The following is a 20396-nucleotide window of genomic DNA, read 5'->3' as shown; positions in this document are numbered from 1 at the left end:
TAAGGAGCCATCCTGGCGACCCATGGACAAGTAAACACGGGAGGGTCGTAGCAGGGCTTAAGTCTCGAGATGTGGACAATTTCCTGGCCACGACGACGTTGGTCAGAAGATAGTTCCAGTGGCTCAATGAGGTAATTCACCGGTGACGTTTTCGTAGCACACAATATTTGCCGTGATACTTGGGGACCAACTTGGTAGAAAGGTCAGGTGTAGCAGAAAGGACATGCACCCAGACGAGTGAACCTGGATCGTAGGAAGTAGTGCTATTTGATGCGTCATGGTGGTGCTTTTGGCATCCTTGGTCTTGGGTTGTGAATGATCTTGCCAGTTGGCGGCATTCTTCAGCATATGTAGCGGCTTGAGACAAAGTCGTGGACTCTGAGGAGTCAGGCTTGTACGAAAGAATGGTGTCCATAGTGCAAGAAGGTTCGCGTCCGTAAAGGAGGAAAAAAGGAGAGAACCCGGTAGTGCTTTGAATGGCGGTATTATAAGCGAACGTGATAAACGGGCGCACTCGGTCCTAATTGGAGTGGTCTGACGAGATATACATAGACAGCATGTCACCAAGATTGCGGTTGAAGAGCTCTGTCATTCTATTTGTCTGGGGATGATAGGCGCTTGTAGTGCGGTGAAAGACGTAGCACTCACGCAGCAGTGCTGTGATGACGTCTGACAAAAATACGCGACCACGATCGCTCAGTAACTCCCGAGGTGCTCCATGACGTAATACAATGTTGTGAAGAACGAAAGTTGCAAGGTCTTTTGCTGTAGATGAGGGAAGGGATGAAGTTTCGGCATACCGCGTGAGGTGGTCGACGGCAACTATGATCCAGCGGTTACCATCAGCAGTGTTGGGAAGGGGACCATAGATATCGATGCCGACGTGGTAGAATGGTCGGAATGGGCATGGTAAGGGTAACAAGGTACCGCTGGCGTGATAAAGGGGAGTTTTTCGTCTCTGGCACGTCGAGCAGGCCCGAACGTATTGTCGTATAAAACGGTACATGCCACACCAGTAATATCAGAGACGTATGCGAGAATAAGTCTTCAGGAAACCTGCGGGGCCACACTGGGGTCGTCATGAAACGTGGAACAAACTTTGGATCGCAGATGACGTGGAATCACGAGTAGCCACTGACGTCCACCGGGTGCGTAGTTGCGTCGCTACAGCACGTCGTCGCGAGTGGTGAAGTGCTCGACTTGCCAACGCAACGTGCGAGAAGGCGGGAAGCCGCCCGCCCAGCCAGGATGTCTAGAATCGAAGCAACCAAGGGTCCTTGCGTTGTTCAGATGGCATGTCGGCGATGGTGACGGCAGTGGCATCACAGGTTAGACTTTCGCAGCAGTCCGGGTCAGGGGGTAGATGCGAACGGTATAGGGCGTCTGCGTCCGAATGTTTCCTGCTGGAGTGGTAGACCACGCGAATATTATATTCTTGGAGGCGTAATGCCCATCGGGCGAGGCGACCGCTTGGATCCTTCAGTGACAACAACCAGCAAAGGGCGTGGTGGTCAGTCACGACGTCAAAAGGGCGCCCGTACACGTAAGGTCGAAATTTCTGTATCGCCCAAATAATGGCGAGGCATTCCTTTTCAGTGACATATTAGCTGGTTTCGGCTTTGCTAAGAGTTCGGCTTGCGTAGACAACCACGTACTCTTAGAAGCCGTCTTTCTTCTGTGCAAGAATAGCGCCTAGCCCTACACCACTAGCGTCGGTGTGGATCTCCGTGGGTGCCGATGGGTCGTAGTGTCACAGAATAGGCGGCGACGTTAGGAGGCGGCGCAGTTCATTGAAAGAATCGTCACAGGTGGCAGACCAGGCTGAAAGGTCTCCAGAGCTGGCGAGGAGCTTGGTCAAAGGAGCGATGATCATCGCGATATTGCGGACGAAGCGCCGGAAATAAGAGCGAAGGCCTATGAGGCTTCGGAGCTCTTTCATGGTGGTTGGTTTGGGAAGCGCTGAAACGGCTGTAAGTTTGGCAGGACTAGGAAGAATGCCGTCTTTTGAAACCACGTGGCCAAGGATCGTAAGCTTTCGAGCGGCGAAATGACACTTCTTAAGATTCAGTTGCAGCCCCGCGGCAGAAATACACGCGAGAACTTTCTTGAGGCGGGTTAAATGGGTTGTGAAATCAGTTGAAAAGACGACAATGTCATCTAATAACAAAGGCAAACGTTCCATTTGAGGTCTCGAAGAATAGAGTCCATCATTCGCTCGAAAGTAGCTGGCGCGTTGCAGAGGCCGAAGGGCATGACTGTCAATTCGTAAAGCCCGTCGGGCGTGATGAAAGCCGTTTTTTTCGCAATCGGCCTCTGCCATGGGTACCTGCCAGTATCCAGACCGCATATCTAAAAAAGAGAAAAATTCGGCTCCCTGTAGGCAGTCCAAGGCATTGTCAATGCGTGGCAGAGGATAGACATCCTTGCGCGTGATTCGGTTGAGACGTCAGTAGTCCACGCAAAACCTGATGGATCCGTCCTTCTTCTTCACCAACACAACTGGAGAGGCCCAGGGACTGCTTGACGGTTCGATTATGCCACGTGTCAGCATGTCGTCAACCTGTTCATTGATGGCACGGCGTTTGGTAGTTGACACACGATATGGACGCTGCCGTAATGGCGTCTCTTGACCTGTATCTATACGGTAAACAACAGATGACGCTCGACCTAAGGAAGGCTGATTGTGGTCGAACGAGGCTCCAAAACGCTGTACGAGCTTGATCAGCTGTTCCTGCTGCCCAGGCGTGAGGTTGCAATCAATGGACTTGCGGAATACATTCATAGGTTCATTAGCATCAGTTGCGCGTGTAATGGCACAAGTCGGTAAAAATGGCTTGACTGGATAGATTGGGCCTTCGAAAATACAATTTAAGGTCTCGAGGCTTCCCAGACACTCGCCGCGTAGCAGGATGTACGGACAAGCAGAAACGTTGCACGCATAAAATACCACTGAACCATTGGAAAAGTTGATGACGGCAAACGGGAGGACGATGGTTCGGTGTTGCACCCTAGCTATAATTTGTTGGAACAGGTGCGTCGAGTTAGTGGCAGCAGGGGAAAACACAGGCACTACGACAGCGGACAACAGCGCGATACGGACGTCAGCTTCGGCAAACACTTTCGAGAAACTGTGGTGGTCGATATCAAGGCACGGATTCGTCAACGTGAGTTCAGCACGAGCACAGTCGACGAGGGCCTGATGGGTAGAAAGGAAATCCTATCCTAGTATGACATCGTAAGATGAACGTGGGAGAACAACAAAGTTTATGGCGTACCAAACATCTTGAATAAGAACGTGTGTTGTGCACTTAGCTGTCGGCGCGATGAAATGAGAGGTGGCTGTACGCAGAGCAAGATTCGTAAGCGGCGTTGTAAGTTTTCTCAAATCGCGACACAGTTTTTCACTAATTACAGAAACGACCGCGCCTGTGTCAACAAGTGCTCGTACAGCATCACCTTCTACTAGCACATCAATTTCGTTGGTCGGACAAAGAGGAGGTCTTAGAAAGTTCGATGACGACGCAGTTCTTGCCTCCGGAACTGCGGCTGTCAGTTTTCCTCTCGAGCGGGGCTCGTGCGCCGAAGCATCGGGGAGACAGATCGGCGACGGGGTGGTAATGACCGGCGAGAATCTAGAGGGTGTCGTGGGGACAATGAGTCGGTGATAGTAGAAAATGGTCGCTGGGGATTCGGGGCAGCCTGGTAATTTGCAGAATTCTCATGGTCTGGAGGCTGGAAGTTGTAACAGCGACAGTAGCATGCTATACGTCCGACGAAACCGCATGCGAAACAAATGGGTCGATTATCCAAGGTGCGCCATGGGTTAACAACAGAAGGTGCAGGGGGCGAAACGGGATGGGGTGCCGTGTACGTAGGCAGCGTCGTAGGGTAGGAGGACCCGGTGCCCCGGTATGTGCCAGAGACAGGTGGGGCTGGGGGTCTAGCAACGACGGCAGCGTAGGTCAGCGGCGTAGGGACAGATGGCGATGGAGGCAGTGCCTGCGTGACCTGTGTTTCAATGACCTGGCGTAGACGTGGATCTAACGAGGTCACTGGCGCGGATGCTTCGGCCACAAGAGAAAGCTGACGCGCAACTTCTTCACGAATGAATGTCTTGATGTGGGGCAGTAAGACGGTGTGATTAGCAGCGACGTCGTGCACGAAGGCTGAAACTTCAGCCGTCTCTTCAGCGGCCCTGTGCGTCGAGACACGCTGCTTACGCAACTCGTCGTACTCCTGGCAGAGCTGGACAACATCGGTGATGGTCTGTGGATTCCTAGCGACGAGCATCTGGAAGGTATCGCTGTAGACTCCTTTGATGATGTGCTTGATTTTGTCGCGTTCGGTTAGAGATTCATCGACGCGCCTGCAAAGAGACAAGACATCTTTAATGTAACTGGTAGAAGTCTCGTCCCTGCACTGGACTCGACTACGAAGACGCTGTTCCGCGCGAAGCCGGCGCACGGCGGGATGACCGAAGACCGCGGTGATGGTGGTCTTGAAGGCGGACCAGTTAGTGATTTCGCCTTCATGGTTCTTGAACCAGAAACTGGCCACATCAGCGAGGTAAAAGCGCACGTTTGTGAGCTGGTCGCAGGCGTTCCACTTGTTGGAAGCGCTTACGATTTCGTACTCAACGAGCCAATCCTCGACGTCTTGTTCGTCGTTGCTGCGAAAAATTGGCGGGTCGCGTTGCCTAGGCACGCCAGTACAGTAGACTGTCGTTGGTAAGGCAGCTTGAGAAGGGCCAGGAGCAGTCATGGTGAACGGTGAGGGTAGCGTCCGATTGCGAAGTTCCAAGTTGATGGGAACCCCGGCTCCTCCACCACTTAAAATCGAGGTTGTGTACGTACAGAAAGGTTCAGACGCAGCTTGGCAAAATATGCTTTATCAGACGGTCTGACTAATGGCGAGTGGCGTGCGCGAGCTACTACTACAGCCACCAATCATGATTGTCTTCTTCATTACCCGCAGAGCGTCCGTTATTCAGATTCATTACAATATATATATATATATATATATATATATATATATATATATATATATATATATATATATATATATATATATATATATATATATATATAATGATAAGAAGTATCACTACCAGGAAAAACAAGGGAAACGCGGGTGAAGAATGAAGACAACGTTGCCTCCACTGCCTGATTGTAACAGACTAGTAAAAGGTAGAGAAGAGAAGGAGAGGAAGACGAAGAGTCTTGGCACGATCGCAGTGTGCTGCCGCAAACGACCATCGTTCTCCTCCTGTAAATAATACCATCTTATCACAGCTCGCTGTTACAGTTATGGTGGACGTGCTGGTTAATTGACACCTGAAGACGGAGGGTGACCCGCAAGTTCTTCGACGGAGCTGTCGCATTGCTAGACTTCCACCGAATTCATCTGGGCTGGACATGTCCCACAACGCAAATGGACGCCGACCCCTCTCGACTTCTGCCCTGACCAGTTCGGCTCCACAACTGAGAGATGCTCGTCCCTTTGCCGGCAGACCAGATGAAGACGTCGAGGCTTGGCTCATTCATTACAAACGGGTGCGCGCCGCCAACAAATGTGATGCCGCTTCTCAGCTTTTGTACTTCGTGTTCTTTCTGACGGATACTGCATTAATGTGGTACGAGAATCAGGAGGAAACGCTAACGACGTGGGACAGATTTGTTTCTGAAATCAAAGAGCGTTTAGGTGACCCAACAACGATAAAGAAAAGAGCAGAACAGACGCTAATGCAACGCGCTCAAGTGCCAGGTGAAACTTGCTCGAACTACATTGAGGAAGTCGTAAAGCTATGTAGGACCATTGACTCCGGAATGTCTGAGGAAGACAAAGTCGGGCACATTCTAAAAGGAATCGCCGAGGATGTTTACAGTTTCCTCATTGCGAAAGACACCTTGACATCTGTCACCAATGTCATTCGATATTGCCGCACTTTCGACCAATTAAAGACGAGGCACATCACGCCGACGTTCGGCAGGCTACCCAATGTGACGACCATCGCGAGTATAGACAGCAACCAGGTGCTTGATCTTGCATCAACAATCCGGCAAATAGTACGTGAAAAACTCGGCCTGTACGCGCAAGTGGCAAACCGCCCAAGCACTCAACCCCCTACCAACTCCAGAGTTCGGGCGAAACGTTGCTTCATTTTCCTCGCACCGAGTGGCGGAGGGCTTTGAGGATTCTGATGCCACACCTCAGTATCAGCCACGCCTATACGATAGAGGCCCTGCCTATGACGCACGATCACGGCGAGCACAGCCGCTTTCTTATACTGAGGACTCTCAGCCGGACTACGTCCCGCTGCGGCAAGGACAGTACCAACCCTACTACCAAGATGTTACTTACGACGAATACAATGGATTCCAGAGAGTGGAAAAAACCCGTTCTTCGCGTGCTAACGAACTTCCTTGCCAACAGCAGCGGCCCATGATACGTTCCAAGGAATATAGTATAAACCATGACCCTCCCGTGTGCTACAACTGTGGTTTCACTGGGCATATCGCTCGGTATTGCCGCCAACAACGCCGCCGATCACGAAGGACACCAGCCATGTCTTCGCCACCAAGACCCGGTGCTTCATATGACCTGCGGACAACGGACTTGTTTCCAAGGGGCCGTTTTCCGCGCGAGACAAGACGCAGTGATTCGCCAGCATTCGAGCAGAGTTTGACACCACCATCTAACCGTTCTCGTCGCTTACCGTCTCCTCTGCGTCGTTCTTCTCCGCCGCCGGGAAACTAGCATCCGCGGCCAATGGAGGTGAGGTCGCCGAACGGTCTTTGCAAGGTATACCTCTGCCTATTGTTATGATCAAAAACAAAGTGAATGTGTTGATTGATGGAATACCGACCATGGCGTTAGTTGACACTGGGGCGACTGTGTCTGTGATGAGCCTCGCCTTCAGAAACCGCTTAGGTCGCGAAGTTATGTTTTCATGGGACGATACAATCACCTTTCGTGGTGTAGGCGGCGAGTGGCTTAATCCTCTTGGTGTATGTGTTGTCAGTGTTTCATTGGCTGGAAAAGTATTTGGATCGGAATTTCTGGTTCTATTTCGTTGTTCGCACGATGTCATTCTTAGTATCGATTTCCTGGAGCAATGCGGTGCTTCCGTTGACTGTGGTAGTGGGGAAATATCACTAAAAAATTTGTTTCTACCGTCGCTTTCCGAAGAAGACTACCGTGGCGAAGACAGGAACACACTTAGTGTGATTGATGAAGTGATAGCACCATCTTGGTGCCTGACACCCGTTCGAGTCTCTTTCATAGCGGTTGATGATGCTTCTGTTGACCTTGTAGCGGGACCTCTACGCAAGAACTGTTTGAAGAAGGACATACTTGTGCCTTGTTTTGTTGTGTGCATGACAAAAGGAGTAGCAACATTGTGGCGCAGAACTGTTCTGCCACGCCGGTTGTGCTTCCTCGTGGGATGAAAATAGCTCTCTTTGATGAAGCCTCATGCAACTCGATAGCAGCAATAGCTACTGACCTCCCCACCTCTTCCTCTCCTTGTGATATTCGCCATAATGAAGATCTAATGCTCGCTATGATCAGCAAGAATCTCAGTACGACGGAACGGCAAGCGCTGTTGCAGGTCCTTTCCCGGCATGTTGCTGCTTTCGACTCCAAACATTAAGATGCACCCCTTCAGTTACCTTCGTCCCACGCTCGTCACAAAATAGACACCGGCTCTGCACACCCAATCCGCCAAAGCCCTACCGAGTGTCATCCTCTGAGCGCAAAGTTATCGCCGAACAAGTAAAGGACATGCTGAACAAAGGTGTCGTGCAAGAGTCGTGCAGCCCATGGGCGGCAGCCCCGGTAATTCTTGTCAGGAAAAAGGATGGTTCCTGGAGATTCTGCGTAGATTACAGGCGTCTAAACGCTGTGACGAAGAAAAAATGTCTATCCCTTACCGCAGATTGATGACGTCATAGATTACTTGCATGCCGCTTCCTATTTTTCAACGCTTGATTTGCGGTCAGGTTATTGGCAAATACCTATGGAACCCGGCGACAAAGAAAAGACTGCTTTCATATCTCCTGATGGCTTATTTGAATATAATGTCATGCCTTTTGGCCTTTGTAATGCTCCAGCCACCTTTGAAAGATTTATGGACACAGTATTACGTGGTCCAAAATGGGAGATATGCATGTGCTACCTTGACGATGTTGTGATCTTTGGCCGTACGTTGGAGGAACATAACAACCGTCTAAGTCTTGTTCTCGACTGCATCGAAAAAGCTGGGCTGGTTCTGAATTCTAAAAAATGTCGCTTTGGCGAACGTGAAACACTCGTGCTGGTGCACTTGGTCGACAAGGATGGCGTCAGACCAGATCCTCGCTAGATAGAAGCAGTGAGCTCTTTTAAATCACCGCAGTCCGCACGAGAACTTCGCTCATTTGTCGGCCTATGCTCATATTTTCGTCGTTTTGTTCCATGATTTGCGGAGATCGTGTACCCGCTGACAAACAACTTGCGACAGGATGCAACCTTCAACTGGACACCAGAGTGTGACGCGACATTCTCACAACTTAAGTTTGTACTAACGTCAGCACCGCTGTTGCGTCACTTCGATCCATCTTGCCCGACTGAGGTCCACACGGACGCTAGTGGTATCGGTGTAGATGCGATGTTTGTACAACGTCACAATGGCGCAGAGCGTGTCGTGGCATATGCCAGCTGTTGCCTGAGCAAATCTGAACGCAATTAGTTGCGGAACAGGAATGTCTGACAGCTGTTTTTTGCCGTACAGAAGTTTTGTTGTTATCTTTACGGGAGGACATTTAAGATAATTACCGATCACCATTTGTTATGCTGGCTGGTCGGTTTGCGTGACTCCTCTGGCCGCCTCGCACTTTGGGCGCTGCGACTTCAGGAATACGACTTTACGGTGTCGTAGAAGAGTGGCCATCGTCACGCTGACGCAGACTGCCTCTCCCAGATTCCTCTTGCGACTACCGACTGCAATGCTGAGAATTTTGACGACTGCCTTGCTGCTGTTACAAGCACGTTCCCCAATGCGGCTGATTTCCAGAGAGAACAATACAACAATCTCAACTTGGATTCTCTTTTTGTCGCCGCACGTGCCTCCCAACACAGCGGTCGCTCTACGGTCCGAGACAAGTTGCTTTATAAAACTAACTACTCCAGGCCTGGAGCACGTTTTCTTCTAGTTGTTCCCGAGAGCCTTCGCTCCAATGTTCTACGTGCCATGCATGACGATGCGACGTCCGGTCACTTCGGCTTCATATGAACGCTGAACCGCACGCAGGAACGCTTTCACTGGCCCAAGATGTACGAAACGACGAAGCGTTACGTCGCTAGCTGTGAGACGTGTCAACGTCACAAGCGCGCGGCCACAACTACACCAGGTCCCCTTCAGCCATTAACACCACCCAGCACACCTTTTGAACAAGTAGTAATTAACACTATGGGTCCATTTCCGTTATCTAACAATAAGAAGCGTTAGATAATCGTCTGCGTAGATCACCTTACGCGGTATGCCAGACCGCAGCTATTCCTTCTTTTATCGCTGCATCCGTGGTGGACTTCTTGCTTCACTCCGTGGTATTTCGCCATGGCCCACCGCATGGTATTATCAGCGACCGTGGCCGCCAGTTCACTGCTGATGCCGTTGAAGAATTACTACGCATGTGCACGACACAGTTCCATCATTCCACACCGTATCACCCGCAGACGAATGGCCTCGTTGAACGGACAAACAGAACGCTGACCAACATGCTTGCCATGTACGTTTCTTCCAATCACAAGAACTGGGATGACGTGCTGCCTTTTATCACGTACGCGTACAACATGGCAAAACATGAAACAACGAACTTCAGCCCATTTTATCTGCTGTACGCAAGGTTGCCACTAAGCCCTCTAGACACTTTCTTACCCTTCATTCTACACAATGACGACTCTGTATCAAACACCCTGTGCCTCGCCGAAGAAGCCCGTCGAATCGCTCGTCTTCGTACTCTGGCCTCTCAACGTCGTTCAAAGGAACGATACGACGACCGTCACGAACCGGTTTTATTAAAAAATGTGACTTGGTGATACTTTGGACACCGCAACGCAAGCGTGGATTTTGTCAAAAGCTTCTGTCACGATATTCAGGCCCATTTGTAGTTTTGGAGCGTTTAAGCCAGCTCACTTACGTAATAGGTCGTCTTTTGTCCAATGGTCGACGATCGAGCAGAACGCAGCTCACTCACGTTGCTCGCCTGAAACCTTTCTACCCTCCTTGTTCGTCATAACTTGCCCTATGGGCTTCGTCTGCTTGCGGGGGAATGTAACAGACTAGTAAAAGGTAGAAAAGAGAAGGAGAGGAAGACGAAGAGTCTTGGCACGATCGCAGTGTGCTGCCGCAAACGACCATCGTTCTCCTCCTGTAAATAAAACCATCTTATCACCGCTCGCTGTTACAATATATATATATATATATATATATATATATATATATATATATATATATATATATATATATATATATATATATATATATATATATATATATATATATACATTTACACGTGTGTATGTGAAAAAGAACGACAATAAGAATGTTTTGTATATTCCAGTTAGTGAGACAGGCGGTTTTCGAGACGACAACGAAGCAGGCGTCTTCACATAGTTAAAATGATCACAGAAAAACTGCACTACGCTTTCTTGGCCAATCCCCCTGAGTGGGTATGAGCCATCATTCAAGAGAAACAAACAAACAAGCTGTACAGCTGATCCTGAACACGCTCTTTTCGCTGCTGTAAGCTGCTGTCATCCTTTGTTCGCGTTGCACTGCGACACTGGCGGAGGAGCTGGGCCGCGACGCTGCCCGACGCTTCACACCCCTAGTGGGAGCCGTTCATCCAGCCCGGACGTGCCTATTGCATCCCCTCTCCATCGATTCAATCAGCGGCTACGAGGTCTTCCGCCAGAGTTCAACTCCTCGCAGAAGCCCTCTACAAGACATCTCAAAATTGCTAACACCAGTCCCCAGCCTGTACTTCTCGGCACCGGTCTCCCCGCTCCATCCCCGGTAACGTCTTTTCAATCACTGGAGCCTGAGCGCTTTGGTGATGGTGCACATTAAGATGTAGAAGACTGGTTAGATAACTATGACCGTGTTGCGAAGATCAACCAGTGGTCTGTTCAAGAACAACTCTCCTCGGCCTACTTCTATCTTGACGACAGCGCTCGTACTTGGTACGAGAACAGAGAAGGCAGCCTGTCCACTTAGACCGACTTTCACCAGCAGATGGCTGAAACCATTGCCAATGTCGACAGACGTGGCCGCGCCCACCAACTACTAGAGCTAAGGGTCCCAAAACCCAATGAAACGGTCGCCATGTTCGCCGAAGACTTGACACGTTTATTTCGGAGGGCTGACCCGCAGATAACCGAAGATAGGAAGTTGCGCTACCTCATGCGCGGCATGAAAGAGCAGCTATTCGCCGGACTTTTGCGCAACCCGCCAAGCACTGTAGAGAACTTCACCAAAAAAGCGTCGGCTATCAAGCGGGCACTTCACCGACGCTGCCGACAATATGACCGCTTGAGCAGCAGCCCCCGAAATCAGGCCGCCGCTGTGACCTTTGACAATCATAGCTCCTTGCGTGACATGATTAGAGAGATTGTTTGTGCAGAACAGCAGAGGTTGCGGACTCCGGTAGTGGATACACCCATGGCATCTGTCGCTCAAGTCGTGCGCGACGAAATCCGCCAAGCATTCTCGACAGTTCATCCTGCCCCCGAGCAACGTGCCATGATGTACGCCGCCACCCTTCGAAACTACCCGCCCGTTCCGCTTTCATACTACCCGCCACCTGCAACCGTTCTTTGGTCACCATCACAGGGGGAGACATCGCAGCGCCGACCCATCCGGCCACCATACGGCCAGCCGTCTTCTGACCTGCCATGGCTTTCATCACGTGAGGAGTCCTCACGACATCCACAGCTTCGCCGAACCAACACCTGGCACACTGTCTACAGGCGTTCACTCTGTTTCAACTGCGGAGGTGTGGGCGACATAGCCCGCTATTGCTGGAACCATGCCGATACGTTTCGCCCTTTCAGGCCACGGTTTGACAGTCGACATGCCAACGACTACGTTTCTCGCCGTGGTGATGTCAGTTCTCAAGGACTTCTCGTGCCTAGACCCCCCTTCGACAGTCGCCATAATAATGATGACGAGATCATAACTGATTACCAGCCGGGTTTCCCACATCGACCACGCTCTCCTTCTCCTGCCCAGTCACCTTCGTTGCAGCAGCGCACTTTTGGCGACACCGGAGGAGCGAGGTCACCAAGCCCACACCGGGGAAACTGAAGGCAGCGACCTGAGAGGGTAAGGTTGCAGGTTGTCAAGACGAAAAAAAATGCCCCCATACTTCCCCCTCAGGACGCTGTAAAGGCGACAAGACGTAATACCGACGAAACTGGGACTCCAGGCCTTACCGTTCTTGTGAACGAACAGCAAGTCAGAGCTATAGTCGACACCGGGGCTGACTTCTCTGTTATTAGTGTTGACCTTGTTGTACACCTCAAGGAAGTAAAGACAGTGTGGACGGGACCCCACCTAAGGATGGCAGGTGGCCAATTGTTGATGCCTGTCGGAATGTGCGCAATAAGGCTCGACATCGGTGGCTCTACTTTCGTGGCGACATTCGTCGTTCTCGCTTCATGCTGTAAAGGCCTGATTATCAGAATGAATTTTTTGAGAGAACATGACACCGTAATCAACGTCCCTGACAGTGTCATTGCGTTTTGCAACAACAGCCCTGCTTTAGTCGGTTGTTCAGAGCTTTGCGTCTGACGGGTGATGATGTGGTCGCCCGCCACGATCGTGCACACTTGTTTGGCTCGCAGGGGATGAGCCGTTTCACAGCGACGGTATTGCCGACCAAATAAGCTCGCTGATCTTTAGCCATGGTATTTTAGTTGCTCGAGGTCTTGTCACTGTCACTGCGGGACGCACAAACTTGCTGCTCACTCGCTTCAGTGCTGAGTGCCGACACCTCCCGAAGGGTACAGCCGTCGCTTACTTTGACAATACTGCAGAAATCCAAGGCAGTTTATCGGCACTAGACGAGGCACCTCAAGAAGAATCAGTACCTAACCTTGAAGTTGGTACTACGTTGTCAAGGGACGAGTGAACGAGACTTCTTGAGCTGCTAGCTGAATTCCAGGACTGCTTTCGCCGACATCACGGGTCGGTCAAACGCCGCTAACAAAGCATCGAATAATTACTCACGACGCAGCAAGGCCTATACACCAGAATCCTTATCGCGTGGCTCCAAAGGAACGGGAAGTGATACAGCAACAAGTCGCTAAAATGCTTGAAGATGATGGGATTCAGCCATCACAGAGCCCGTGGGCATCGCCTGTAGTATTAGTTAAGAAAAAGGACGGTACTCTGCGTTTTTGCGTGGATTACAGGAAGCTGAATCAAGTGACTAAGAAAGATGTGTATCCGCTTCCACGTATGGATGACTCCCTCGATAGGCTTCGAAACGCTCGCTACTTTCCTTCAATGGACCTCAGAAGTGGATATTGGCAGATCGAGGTAGACCCAAAAGATCGGGAAAAAACCGCTTTTGTAACGCCGGATGGTTTATATGAATTTAAAGTTCTACCCTTCCGTCTGTGCTCAGCGCCCGCTACTTTTCAAAGGCTCATGGACACTGTACTTTCAGGGTTAAAATGGAAGACCTGTTTAGTTTATCTAGACGATGTCATAGTGTTTTCCCCAACTTTTGACGAGCATCTCAAGAGGCTAGAAGTTGTTTTACGAGCCGTACGCTCCGCAGGCCTCACATTGAAACCAGAGAAGTGCCACTTTTGTTTTGAAGAACTGCTGTTTCTTGGTCATGTCGTCAGCTGTACCGGCGTTCGGCCTGATCCCGAAAAACTTGCGGCCATGGCACAGTTCCCAGTACCGTCTGATAAGAAAGCTGTCAGGCGCTTTCTGGGCCTATGCGCCTACTATCGCCCGTTCATCGCCGACTTCGCACGGATTGCGTCGCCATTAACTCGCCTCACTAGAGACGACGCCATCTTTAAGTGGAACTACGAACAGCAAGCAGCGTTTAATGACCTCCGCCAACGTCTTCAAACACCTCCAACACCTCTAGTGCCTGCCCACTTCGACGAGCAAGCGCCAACAATGCTTCACACTGACGCAAGAAATGTACGCCTCGGAGCTGTGCTTGTGCAGTGGCAAGAAGACACGGAACGAGTCATCAACTACGCAAGCAGGACGCTAACACGCGGTGAGGCTAATGATTCAACAACTGAGAAAGAATGCCTCGCCGTGGTCTGGGCAGTTATGAAATTTCACCCGTATTTGTATGGCCGCCCCTTCAAAGTTATTAGTGGCCATCATTCACTTTGTAGGTTGACTAATTTAAGAGATCCCACCGGATGATTAGCACGGTGGGGTCTGAAGTTACAGGAGTTCGATATGACGGTCATACACAAGTCTGAGAAACGGCATACGGACGCCGACTGCCTGTCTCAATCACCAGTACAGTCAGCCTCTCTTTCTGACGACGACGATATGGCCTTCCTTGATGTTCTCGACGCATCCACGATTACCCAACAACAACGAGTTGACCCTGAATGGCTTGATTTTATTAATTACGTGGACGGGCGTTCTTCGAGGGCACCCAGAGTGTTTGCAAGGGCGTTATCGTCGTTTTGCTTACGCAATAGCATCCTCTACAAAAGAAACTTTTCATCCACCGGAGCTCCCTATTTGCTCGTTATTCCTGCGCCCCTTCGTACTGAAGTGCTTCAATCATGTCACAACGAGCCGACGTCTGGCCATTTAGGCTACACTCGCACACTGGCAAGAGTCCAGCAGAGAAACTACTGGCCAAGACTCACAACAGCCGTCAAGCACCACATTCACACTTGCCTCGATTGCCAGCGACGCAAGTCACCTCCAATGAAACCCGCCGGTCAGCTGCAACCAGTTCACGTTCCACGTACACCGTTCGACCAGATAGGAATGAATATTTTGGGACCTCTTCCTAGTTCTACTGCAGGGAATCGCTGGGTTATAGTCGCAACAGACTACCTAACCAGGTATGCCGAAACAAAGGCTATCCAAAAGAGCCCCGAAGCAGAACTGGCGAGATTTTTCATAGAAAATATTGTGCTGCGCCAGGGTGCCCCGACTATTGTGATAACAGACAGCGGGACATCATTTAAGGCAGTTCTTTTAGACCACGTTCTGAAGCCAAGTAGAACGATTCACCGTAAGACCACTGCGTACCACCCGCAAACGAATGGACTAACAGAGTGCCTCAACAAGACAATAGAAGACATGCTGTCGATGTACGTAGATGTGCAACATGAGAATTGGGACGAAATTTTACCTTATATCACGTTCGCATGCAATACAGCTAAACAAGAAACGACTCGCATGACTCCATTAAGATTGGTTCACGTACGGCAGGTACGGAAAATGCTGGATGCCATGTTGCCACATGAATGGGATGCTACCGACACAGGCGCTGACGTGTTCACTGAACGCGCGGAAGAAGCTACGCAGCTCGCCCGCTTACGGATCCGCCAGCGACAAGACTACGACGCCGGCCGCTACAATTCTCGCCATAGAACAGCAACGTACGAAATCGGAGACAGAGTGTGCGTTCGGACACCCGTAGGAAAGCGTGGACTGTCCGAGAAGCTGCTAAGGCGATATTTCGGGCCATACCGAGTATTGCGCCAGCTAAGTGACGTCACCTATGAGGTCATCTCCGACAGTTCCCACTGCCCGAGGCGTCGCCAGCACTGCCTGAACTTGTGCATGTAATGCATATGAAGCCGTATATAAGCGACTGACTCCACGTTAAAAAAATACGGTGGGTCTGAATCAGCATCGGGGCGATGCTCCTATAAAAAGGGGCAAGTAACACGTGTGTATATGAAAAAGAACGACGATAGGAATGTTTTCTAGATTCCAGCTAGCGGGACAGGTGGTTTGCGGGACGACAACGAAGCAGGCGGCTTGCTGTGCAGCTGATCCTGAACATGTTCTTTTCGCTGCCGTAAGCTGCAGTCATCCTTTGTTAGCAATGACTGCGACAATATATATATATATATATATATATATATATATATATATATATATATATATATATATATAAGCTCGCGCAGCCAAAAAGGTACACAAAGCTCTTGCCCGGTCCTCTTTACGAGCGCCTTTCTTTTTAAATAAAGTGAGCTCTTCTATATCGAACTCCTGCTGTGTCTGCGTCGTGACACTGGTGGAGGTGCAGGGTACATGCCTAGGACACCTTCCAACAGCCCGGGATCTAGTCCACAAAGACTTCCGCTCGTCGAAACACCCATTCACCGCGCCAGCCCCCGCCTGTTAGGCCTGAGCCCAGAGTTCGGTCCTTGGACGGAAAACATGACCGCGCCCGGAAGCAATTGCCCCACCATGACGAGCCCAAGCACGACACAGGTGACTGTTTTCACCCCTAAGGTTCCTGTGGACTTCCATGGCAACACATATGAGGACGCCGATGACTGGCTTGAGGAGTTCGAGCGCACAGTCAACGTTTCATTTCATTTATTTACTCTCAAGGCCGAAGCATTACAGAGAGGAGCGGGTATACATCGTACAGAAAATCAGGAAATACAGCAAATCAAAATTATATGCGCCCAATGGCGGTCGGAAAACCATAAAAGAAAAGAAAGACTGCGTGATGTGAAGAAGAGGCAGGGTGGTTGTAACAACAATGTTCAACATGGTTGCGTCTTTGAATGACACGCGCACACAAAAAACTAACAAGAGAAAGCACAGCGTGACTTAAGTGGCGAATTTACGCGAAATGGTTAGAGAGGGCGTTTTTAAACAAAGTGAGGTCAGTGATAGCAGCGATAGGGGCGGGAAGGTGGTTCCACTCATTTGCAGTTTTCGGGATGAATGATTCAAAATATAAATTCGTGCGGGCGCTAGGAACGCCCACTTTAAACTGATGATCGTTGCGTGAGGAAAAGTCCGATGGGGGCTGGAAAAGAGTGTTGCTAAAAGACGGAATACAATGAAAGATCTTATGGAACAGCCAAAGACGAGATATTTTATGCCGCAGTGAGAGAGTGGGTAAGTGAAGATTGGCTTTCATCGAGGTAACACTGGACGTGCGATGGTAGTTTGACATGACAAAACGTGCCGAGCGATTTTGAACCGCCTCGATGCTGTCAGCGAGGTAATTGGTATGTGGATCCCAGACTGATGACGCGTACTCGAGTTTGGGTCGGACTAATGTTTGATAAAGCAGAAGTTTAAGGTTAGTCGGAGCCAAAGAAAAGTTTCTGCGCAGATAACCTAACGTGCGATTCGCATTGTTTGTAATATAATCGACATGCGTGTTCCAAGAGAGATTGTTAGAAATATATACTCCTAGGTACTTGTAGGACGAAACCAGATCGAGATTTCTGTGGTTAAGTGTGTTGATTGATGATTGATTTGTGGGGTTTAACGTCCCAAAACCACCATATGATTATGAGAGACGCCGTAGTGGAGGGCTCCGGAAATTTTGACCACCTGGGGTTCTTTAACGTGCACCCAAATCTGAGCACACGGGCCTACGACATTTCCGCCTCCAAGTGGTTAAGTGTGTAGTCGCACGGTACATTATGAGAAACACAACGGGAAATTCGCATAGCCTTGCATTTAGTAACGTTTAGCTTCATTAACCATGCGTCGCACCATGATGAAATGTGATCCAGGTCTGTTTGAAGGGCAAGATTATCTGCGTTAGTCCGGATTTCACGGTAAATTACACAGTCATCGGCAAATAGTTTGATGGATGATGAAATGTCTTTAGGTAAGTCGTTGATGTAGATAAGAAATAGTAGGGGAACAAGAACTGAACCTTGCGGAACGCCGGACGTTACAGGGCTAGTCGGAGAACAATGGTCGTTAGCAGTTACAAACTGGGTGCGGTTAGATAAGAAACATTCAATCCACTTTAAAAACGTTAGCATCAATATTTAGCGCGTTTAGTTTCAGAAGAAGTAACTTGTGGCAGACGGTATCAAAGGCTTTTGAAAAATCTATGAAGACACAATCAACGGTAGATGAACGATCAGCAACAGAGAATAAATCGTTAGTGAAGGCCAGAAGCTGTGTCTCACATGAATAATATTTCCTAAACCCGTGTTGGTGAATGCTAAAGAAGGCGTTACTTTCAAGATAACTCACGACGTGGGTGTAAATTACATGTTCGAGAAGTTTGCATGGTACACTGGTTAGTGAAATGGGGCGATAGTTCCCAGGACTATGAGCGTTTCCTGATTTAAGCAAGGGAGCCACCTTCCCCACCTTCCAGTCCTCTGGGAGAACACCTTCTTCTAATGACTGATCAAAAAGTCTCGACAGAATAATTGAGGAATGAACGTCAGTGTTTTTCAAAAATTTAGAAGAAATGCCATCGACGCCTGGTGACGACGAAATTTTTAAATTTTGGATCAACTTGCGTATGCCGGCCCGGTCAACGTGTACAGAATTCATCACAATGAAATCGCGAGCTTGAACACCTGGAAGGACGGCAGGAGTAGTGTTCGTAAAGAATGAAGAAAATGCATGGTTAAGGGTGATACAAACGTTCTCACTGGAAATTACTTCTTCCGTGTCAGTGGTAAGTTCAATCTGTTTCCTATCGCCCCCGTTAATGACCTGCCAAAATTTGTGGGGATTGTTTTGCAGAATTAACGGTAGCGTTTGCTGAAGAAAGGACTCCTTTGCCGCGGATAAAGCACGCCCGTGTTCATCGGCTACCTCATCGGCTATCTTAACGGGTGGAACGCCGCACAGAAGTTGGGGTACGTGTATTTCCCTCTTCAAGACGGGGCTCGCACATAGTTCACGAATCGCGTGTGGTCAACGTGGTACGAGTTCCGGCGGAAGTTCCTGGACACCTTCGCGAACACCGAAAGGCGGGAGCATGCACAACGACTCCTCGAATCACGGATTCAAAAGCCCAACAGACTCGTTGGGCTTATGTTTGTTGAGGACATGGCTCGTCTCTTTTATCGAGCCGATCCCGATATGTCCGAGAACAGAAAGATCAGCCACCTCATGCGCGGTGTTAAAGAGCAGCTGTTTGCTGGTCTCGTCCGGAACCCACCTTTAAGCGTCGACGAATTTTCGAAGGAGGTGACCGCAATTGAACGCGCATTACAGCTACGCTACTGCCAGAACGACCGCCCAAACAGCGGACAATTCAGCGCAATCGCCGTGACCACTGTGACACCTGACGAGCGTTCTTTGCGTGACCTGATACGCGAAGTTGTGCAGGAAGAGGTGAAGAAGCTCGCCGCCACACCGAATGACTGCGCGATTGCGTCGGTCACAGAAGTTGTTCGCCGAGAAATGAGGCAAGCACTTTAACTTCTCGAGCCGAACACTGAAAGAGTTAGGCCAACATATGCGGATATTCTCCGTCGACAGCCTAGACCTAACTAATGATGAATCCCCGATCTTGATTCGTGCGGTGCACCTTCCGGTTGGCGACAGCAGCTGGCCTCCGGCTCCTCTAATTTGCGGCCCCGTCCATTCCATTTTTACCTTCTTGAGTTTGTCGGCCAGATTCGCACTCATTATTGAAAAGTCTGCACCAGTGTAGACCAGTGCGGTCACGTTGTGACCGTCAATTGAAAGTGTAATGTCGGCGGTGACAATCTCGTCTTTCGTCGGTTCATTCGAAATGTGCGGCGCTTCGTGCGGTGGTAATGGGGGATTTTCAACTCTTCGGCAATTCGCAACCTTCCCCCCTAAGGTTGCTGCTTTTAGTTTCCCCGGCGTGGACTGGGAGATCTTCCTCTCGCCATGTCCGTGGTGCTACCTCTGTTAGAACGGGGAAAATGACCAGGGGAGGGCGAGCGTGACCGGAACCCAGGAGAAACGTCCCGCGGGATCGTCGTGCTCGTATCAACGTTGCGTCGTCCGTCGAAATAGCGCCGAGGGGTGTTGAACGGAAATCCTTGATACCCGGCAACACGATGAGGATAATACCGCACGATGTGGCCTGCTTCCCCACAATGGAAGCACAGGGGCCTGTAGTCAGGGGTATGCCATATGTCGGTTTTACAGAGTTGGGGTAGCATCGGCGTCGACGTTTCCCTGTAGTACCAAGGCACTGTCGGCGGCTGTTGCTGGTGGTACTGCTGAGGTGGTGGCACGTTAGGTCTAGGTTGTACGGCGCCTAAGTGACGTGAATTATGAGGTCATCCTTGACAGTTCCTCGCGAGCTCAAAAATCTGAAATCGTACACGTTGTGCGGATGAAGCCATATTGCAGTGAGCCAGTTGCGTAATACGTCAACTACATACACCACGTATTGTGTAGCCGAGCATCGGGA

The sequence above is a fragment of the Rhipicephalus microplus genome, chromosome 1 (assembly GCF_043290135.1).
Source record: "Rhipicephalus microplus isolate Deutch F79 chromosome 1, USDA_Rmic, whole genome shotgun sequence".
Taxonomy (NCBI): Eukaryota; Metazoa; Arthropoda; class Arachnida; order Ixodida; family Ixodidae; genus Rhipicephalus; species Rhipicephalus microplus.
The sequence above is the reverse complement of the archived record's forward strand: the minus strand, read 5'-3'. Positions refer to the sequence as shown.